At 37.1% G+C, this 8,212-nt stretch overlaps 1 pseudogene; it reads left to right on the top strand.

Moving 5' to 3' along the window:
• The first annotated feature begins 2,708 nt into the window (after positions 1–2,708).
• On the top strand, positions 2,709–7,628 carry LOC106417321 (annotated as a pseudogene).
• Positions 7,629–8,212: the final 584 nt, after the last annotated feature.

Here is an 8,212-nt window from a genome sequence, read left to right as displayed (position 1 = left end):
AACTAATATTATTCAATAAATAATATATTATTTTAATTAGATTAAAATAAATAAATTATTTATAATTCAATTAAAATACATATTAGATATGTATTAGTTATATTCATATTTTATATTAGATATAAATTTTAAATATAAATTGAAATTGAATTAAAATTTGTTCCTCAATTAATTTCATGTACTTTTGATGTCTATCCAATATTATCAACTATCAAGGCTCGTTTCGTTGTAAAATGGGCTTGCCAAAGCAAACTGTCTGCAATTACATGAGTGAGGTAGATGGTAATGGTTACCATATGAATATAAGATTGGTTCACTTAACTAAGCTTTCAAAACGATTTTGGGCTTAGAGACATAGGTTGGATAAGACATAAGATGTTGTCTGACAACCAAGAATTATATTGGATATAATTAGCAAAGTGTTGCTTACCTAAATAGCTAAACATTCGGGCGATGAGCCAAAGCTCACTCGGGTTCTAGTGAAATATGGATCTTGGATTATTATATTCATTTGAGGAAAATGTTTTGAATATAATATGAGTTTTCTTAATTGTTGAGATTTCTCTAATTCCTATACATCATATTAATATTTGCTATTCTTCTATTTCTGAAAAATTAACTCCTCACAACCCACTTTCATTGCGATATGTCCTTGAGAAGGACATATTGAATGGATAAAATTTTCTCCAATGGTATAGAAACCCGAGAATTGTTCTCAAACAAGAGTGTAAAACTTTAAAGGAAAGGATAAGCTAAGCTGGATTAGGAATCCTAGCCAGCTTGATCCTTCTCCTAAGTTTAAACCCTACTTGGAAGATCTGAAAAATAAAAAGACTTTTGAAATATCATCTAGGGGTATTTATGTTATAGAAGTAAATGTTACTACTTCTGGCTCTACTTCTTGGGTATTGGATACCGGCTGTGGTGCTCATATTTGTACGGATATGAATGGCCTAAGCAATAGTAGAATTTTGGAGAAAGGACAAGTAAACCTACGCTTAGGAAATCGAGCAAGGGTTGCTGCATTAGCTGTGGGAACATTTCACTTGTCTTTACCTTCAGGCTTGGTTTTAGAACTTAAAAATTGCTACTATGTACCTGCTATAAGTAGGAATATTATTTCCATTCCTTGTTTGGATTTGGAAGGATTTCAGTTTTCGATCAAAAACAAGTGTTGTTCTTTGATCGTAATGATATCTTTTATGGTAGCGGTCCATTAGAGAATGTACTTTATATTCTAGACCAAAGCGTGTCTGTCTATAATATCAGTACCAAAAGATTCAAGTCTAACGACACGAATCAGACTTTTCTTTGGCATTGTCGTTTGGGCCACATAAATAAGAAACGCATTCAAAAGCTTCATAGTGATGGACTTTTGAGCTCATTTGATTATGAATCATATGAAAAATGTGAATCTTATTTATTGGGTAAAATGGCTAAGACTCCTTTTACTGTACACGGTGAAAGAGTCAAAGACTTATTGGAACTTATACATACTGATGTATGCAGACTAATGAGTATAAATGCTAGAGGAAACTATCAGTACTTCATTACATTTACTGACGACGTCAGTAGATATGGTTATGTTCATCTAATGAAACATAAGGCTGAATCTTTTGAGAACTTCATAATGATGTACAAAATCAGCTTGAAAATAAAATAAAATCTCTTCGATCTGATCAAGGTGCAGAATATTTGAGTCAAGCGTTTAATGATCATCTGAGAGAATGTTGAATTGTTTCACAAGTCACTCCTCCAGGAACACCACAATGGAGTGGTGTGTCCGAAAGGAGAAATCGAACTTTATTAGATATGGTTTGGTCTATGATGAGTCATACAGATCTTCCACCATCTTTTTGGAGATACGCTCTAGAAACGTCTGCGTTTACGCTAAATAGATGTCCATCAAAATCAGTTGAGAAGACACCATATGAGATGTGGACTGGAAAGGTTCCAAATCTGTCTTTTCTGAAAGTTTGAGGTTCTAATGCTTATGTCAAACGTATGTTTACTGATAAGCTTGGACCTAAATCTGATGAATGCTACTTCATTGGTTGTCCTAAAGAAACCAAAGGTTATTACTTTTACTACCCTACCGAGAACAAAGTGTTTGTTGCTCATAGTGGTGTTTTTCTTGAGAGAGAATTTCTTTCTAAGAAGAACAGTGGGAGTAAAGTACAACTCGAAGAAGTTCGAGAAACACAGGAGATGGTTTCATCATCTTAGGAAGATGATCAATTAGATTTACGAAGAGTCATAGAATCTACACCTGTGGAACCTGAAGTGCATAGGTCCGAAAGGACACGTCACGAACCTGATAGATATGAGGTTTGGGTGGCGGATCATCATGATCTATTGATAATAGAGAGTGATGAACCTACGTCCTTTGAGGAAGATATAATAGGCCCTGACTCCAATATATTGCTTGAAGCAAGCATCTCGGAGTTGGAATCTTCGTTTTAATGAGGCAATCAAAGAGTTTGATTTCATTAGAAATAAAGAAGAATCTTGCGTTTATAAGAAGACTAGTGGGAACGCAGTTTTCCTTGGAGTTGTACGTAGATGACATACTTTGAGGTTGTTTCTTAATGAAAGACATGGAAAAAGCTACATATATCCTTGGAATAAGAATCTATAGAGATAGATTAAATAAGACTATTGGATTATATCAAGATGCTTATAGCGATAAGGTCTTACATAGATTCAAGATGCATGATTCCAAGAAAAGCTTTTTGCCAATGTCTCACAGCATAACTCTTAGCAAGACTCAGTGTCCTTCGACACAGGATGAGCGAGAGCGCAAGAGTAAAATCCCATATGCTTCTGCTAAAGGATCTATCATGTATGCCATGATCTATACTCGTCCAGATGTTGCATGTGCTTTGAGCATGACAAGTGGATACCAATCTGATCCATGTGAAAATCACTGGACAACCGTCAAGAATATCCTCAAGTATTTGAGAATACTAAGGATAAATTATTAGTCTATGGAGGAATTGATGAGCTTGTTGTAAGTGGTTACACCGATGCTAATTTTCCAGATTGACAAAGATGATTTTCGATCACAAGTTGGTTTAATCTTTTGTCTTAATGGATAGTGGTGGGTTGGAAGAGTTCCAAGAAAAGCACCATAGCATAGTCTCAATGGATGCAAATGTTGTTGACCCATTGACCAAGCCTCTTCTATGGCCTAAGTATGAGAGTCATATTGCAGTTATGGGTACTAAATATCTTAAGATGTGATCTTGATTTTAGTAGAAGACTTTATGTTTTTGATATATGATGTTCATATTTACATACATTAGTTATGTTTTCAAACTAATGAAATTGTTTCAGATTTATTTGATTATTGGATAATTAAATAAATGTACCAAAATAATTTATATCATTCTTATAGGTCATCAAGTACGTGACTTGATCATGAAACCCTGTAAGTGAAAGATGCTATAAATTACTTAGGTCTCTAGTCAAGGTTGTTAACGTGTGACATTAATAACCATGAATGGCTAGTATGTGAGGTGATTGATGACTAAGTTTTATGGAGTCATTCCATATGTGGTATTGAAGTCAATCACATGGATATGTGTTAGAGAACACATGATCGGATTGACCCGCTATGAGAACTCTACAAGATTGTTATATGAGTGTCATAAGAGTTTCTCATTACGACTATAGAGTATAGTCCTTAGACCCGAGTTCGTCATGATTCTTTATTTATGGATTAGTTCACTTTGACCTTGTCAAACGTCAGCTGTAACTGGTGATTATAAAGGCATTGATTAGGTGTTCTATGAAGTTTGTAAAGAACAGGGATGGAACAAGATGGGATTTGTCCCTCCCATATAACGGGAGATAAATATCTCTGGGACCATCGAAGATTTGATACTGTGAAATGCATGGCCATGCTCAAACGAGGTGAATGTCAGTCATTTGTTTTTATTAGTATAAATCAGAGTTCGATAAACGTGATCTAGCTTAATAAGGATGACACTAGTTCTTGCCTTATGCTGAGATCGAGATATAGAGACAAATAGATTATAAGAATAGATGATTCTAGTATAAGTGGGAGATTGTTGGGAATTTTCTAAAAACTCTTGCTAAAGTCGTAACGTTGAGGTTCGACAATCGTCTAATATTAAGTGGTTATAATGTTTTGATAGAAACCACTTATAATCTATGAATTGTGAATTCATTGCTAATAGTATATGATCCTACAGGGTCACACATCTAAACAAATTGGATCATAAATATTTGGGGTTTTATATATTTATTTATATTATATATGATAAATAATATGAATGTAATATTATATAATTTTCATATGCACGTAATGTGCAATAGTTACACGTGGGCTAAGCAATTAATGAAAATGGGCTTAGTCTTTTATTCTAATGAGACTATAATTAGGTTACTCTCATATCAATTATATAAGGTGGCTACGTGACTTGTTAATTGTGTAACAAACGTGGCCGACCAATACGAAACCCTAAGAGACAAAAGAGTTTGTCAAGTTCTTTGAGATTTGATACCGGTAGATTCACGACGTTTGAAGTGTTTGAAATCTCGACTTGGTTTGTTTGTCTTTCCGGTGTAAAACTTCCAGGTATATTTGAGACGCTAAGATCTAAGTTTATTTCAGCATTGGCATGAAATTATAGGCAAATTAAATTCATTCGTTGATTTATAAATTGTTATAAACCGGTATGAATTCCAACAAAAAAGATTTCTAAGGAGGGTTAAGGTCACACCTGTGCTTGACGAATGGCTTAAACAAGGCAATGAAACAAACCTTACGGATCTGAGAGCTGTCATCAATGCTCTTTACGAGTCTCAGCCATACGATCACGCCCTCCAGGTCTCCGTTTCTTCAATCTTTCTAAATCTTTATCACTTAAATCTCACGAAAGAATATACATATATATATATATATATATATTATATATATATATGATCTTGGTGATGTATTTAGGTCTCAGAGTGGATAACTAAAAGAGGGGTGTTCGAGCTAAGCACTCTAGATTTTGCATATCGGCTTTATCTTATTGAGATCAATTCAGGGTTGAGCAAAGCAGAGAAGTTCTTCAAAAGCATTCCTGAGAACATGAAAGACGACACAGTCTACACCACTCTCTTAAGCTTCAACACAAAGTCCAAGAAAACAAGGCACGAAGCCGAAGCCACTTACGAGAAGATGAAGGAGAAAGATCTTCTCTTCAAACCTAACCCTTACTACAAGATGATCTCTCTCTACTGCCTTCTTGGGGAAGCAAATATGGTCGACGAGGTTCTGAGGCAGATGGAGGAGAATGAAGTTGTCCATGACAAGACTCTCACGGAGAATAACGTTTTGAAGGCTTACGCGAGGCAATGGAGAAGTTTCTGAAAAGAATCAAAGATGAAACTACGACACCATTTGCATTGGCTTGGAAAACGGGAATAAGCATGGCATAAGCTTACTTAAAATGCGGTTCAAGTGGAAAAGCAATAGAAATGTTGCGTAGAACAGAACTAGTGGTTGATGCAAAGTCCAAAGACGCGGCGAACAAGGTGTTAATGGAGATGTATAGGGAGGCTGGAGCTAAATGTTGAGAATAACTTGATCCTTAACCGGTTTATTCTCACTTGACTAATTCACCTTAGCACACTTCTTGTTGTTGAAGTTTGTTAAGGACACACAAGATTTGGTGACCTAGTTCCCTTTCGGTACATCTGGGGAGAGACGATTCACTAGTATCAAGTGTATACAAGAGCTTTTTTACACAACCACCTCTGTGTTTCTCTATTCACCTAGAGACAACACTAACAATAAGCTAAGACTTGAGCTTACTGAACCTGTGTGTATAAGAGATGAAATCTACACTCTAAAGAAGAAGAAGTAGTCTGAGACTCTTGACCGGATCTCTCTTTGCTTCTCCTTAACCTTCTGTAGATATTCCTTCAATCTTCTCTTCTTGCTCTAGCTTCTTGTCTCTCTCTCTCTAATCTCAGATCTGTGTAGAGTGAGTGTTCTCCTCTAGGCAAGAGTTAGGTTTAGAGAGTTTATATAGTGTCTCCCTAAACCCTAACACTAATGGGCTTCAGTCACTAAGGCCCAAACATAACAGATATCCCTAGAGCATCAAAGTGCAAGATGCAACTTTTCTGAAGTGGACACTTCAGTGCTCTAGATAACTTCACATTCCCTACAGCCTCAAACTGCAGAAGACAGGTTTCTGAAGTGGTCACTTCAGTGCTGTAGGTGAAGTGCAGACCAAAGGCACAAAATCAACAAATCTCCACCTTGGGCATTTGGTCACTTGTGCTTGCCATATCTGTAAATGAAATGCTATCTCTTTGTCGATTTACCTCAACGTAAGATGAACCTGAGACTTTTGTCATGGTCTCAACTAGTGAATCATTCCCGCAACCCTTCCAGCTTTACCACCAAAATATAAGCAGACCTGTCACTTTTACCGGCGACCCTTAGCTCTAAAACCGAACTGCCTTGGATTTTCTTTTCAGACTTGACCACCTGAACCTTTTGTCGATTTCCCAGACTTAACTGTCTGAAATCTCTTTGCTGCTGCGAGGTGATAAACCGATAAATCATCTCGCGCTTCCGCTATCTCAACTCAGTTGGTGACATTGAGTGTCACCAGACACCTCTCAAAGTTGTTTCCTGGTAAACTTTTTGTCAACATATCTGCAGGATTTAGGGAAGTATGAATCTTCTGCACCTTAGCTGAACCATCCACAACCTTGTCCCTGATGAAGTGCACTTTATTCTCAAAGTGCTTGGTCCTGTCATGGTGAACTGGGCTCTTCGCCAAACAAATTGCACAATTTAACTTGAAACTTTCTGACTTAAACCCCAGTTCACTGCAGAAAATCTTCAACCAAATCCCCTTTTTAGCTGCCTCTGTGAGTGACATGTACTCAGCTTCAATAGTTGAAAGAGCCACAACATGCTGAAGAGTAGACCTCCAACTCACAGTATTACCATCAACCTTGAAGACATACCCATATATTGACCTTTTCCTGTCAAGATCTGCAGAATAATCTGAATCACAGAATCCTTCAATCTCAAACTTGTCTGACTTCTTGAGGTTTAGACACACATATGATGAACCTTTAGATATCTCAAGATCCACTTAACCGCAGACCAATGAAATCTTCATGGATTCACCATGAACCTACTAACCAAACCGACCGCATACACTAAATCTGGATGAGTACCAATCATGCCATACATCAGACTTCCCACTGCACTTGCATAAGGAACTGAGCTCATCAACCGTGTCTCCACAACCAACTCCTCTGGAGTTAGACTCTTAAGCTTGAACTGAGAATATGATGGAGTTACAACAGCCTTGCAATCCTCCATGTTAAAAGTTCTCAAAACCTGCTTAAGATACCTTTCCTGTGATAGCTTCAGAATACCCTTCTTCCTATCCCTGATGATATCGATACCAAGGATCCTAGTTGCTGGCCCTAGATCCTTCATCTCAAACTTTTCCTTCAAACTTGCTTTCAGCGCTTTGATCTTCTCCATATCCTTTGCTGCTATAAGCATGTCATCAACATACATTAAGAGATATACTCTATCATCAATACTTGATCCCTTAGTGTAAATACATGGATTTTTCCTGCATCTCTGGAACTTTTGAGACTTCATAAAATCATCAAACTTCTTGTTCCACTGCCTAGGTGACTGCTTTAACCCATACAGAGACTTCTTCAGTAGACAAACTTTGTCTTTGTTTCCTTTCTCTATGAAACCTTCTGGCTGACTCATGTAGATGACTTCATCAAGTGTATCGTGCAAGAAAGCAGTCTTGACGTCCAGTTGCTCCAACTTCAGATCAAAATTCACCACAACTGATAACATGATCCGAATAAAAGCATGCTTAACCCCCGGAGCAAATATCTCATTGTAATCCACTCCTTCAACCTGTGTAAACCCTTTAGCTACAAGTCTCGCCTTATGCATGCGATCTTCCACTCCTGGAATACCTTCCTTAATCTTGTAGATCCATTTACACCCGATTATCCTCTGCTTTTCCGGCTTTGGAACAAGCTCATAAGTATCATTCTTATCCAGAGATTGCTTCTCCTATCCCATAGCTTGGTTCCACTTATCCCAGTCTCTACTTCTTCTAGCTTCTGCTAGTGACTTTGGTTCATCCATCTCCATGCTTTCTGCTGCAGCCAAAGCATAAGCTACAAAATCAGA

This window comes from Brassica napus, chromosome C5 (genome assembly GCF_020379485.1).
Source record: "Brassica napus cultivar Da-Ae chromosome C5, Da-Ae, whole genome shotgun sequence".
NCBI lineage: Eukaryota > Viridiplantae > Streptophyta > Magnoliopsida > Brassicales > Brassicaceae > Brassica > Brassica napus.
Note: the sequence above shows the minus strand (reverse complement) of the source record. Positions and strands in the feature narration are given on the sequence as shown.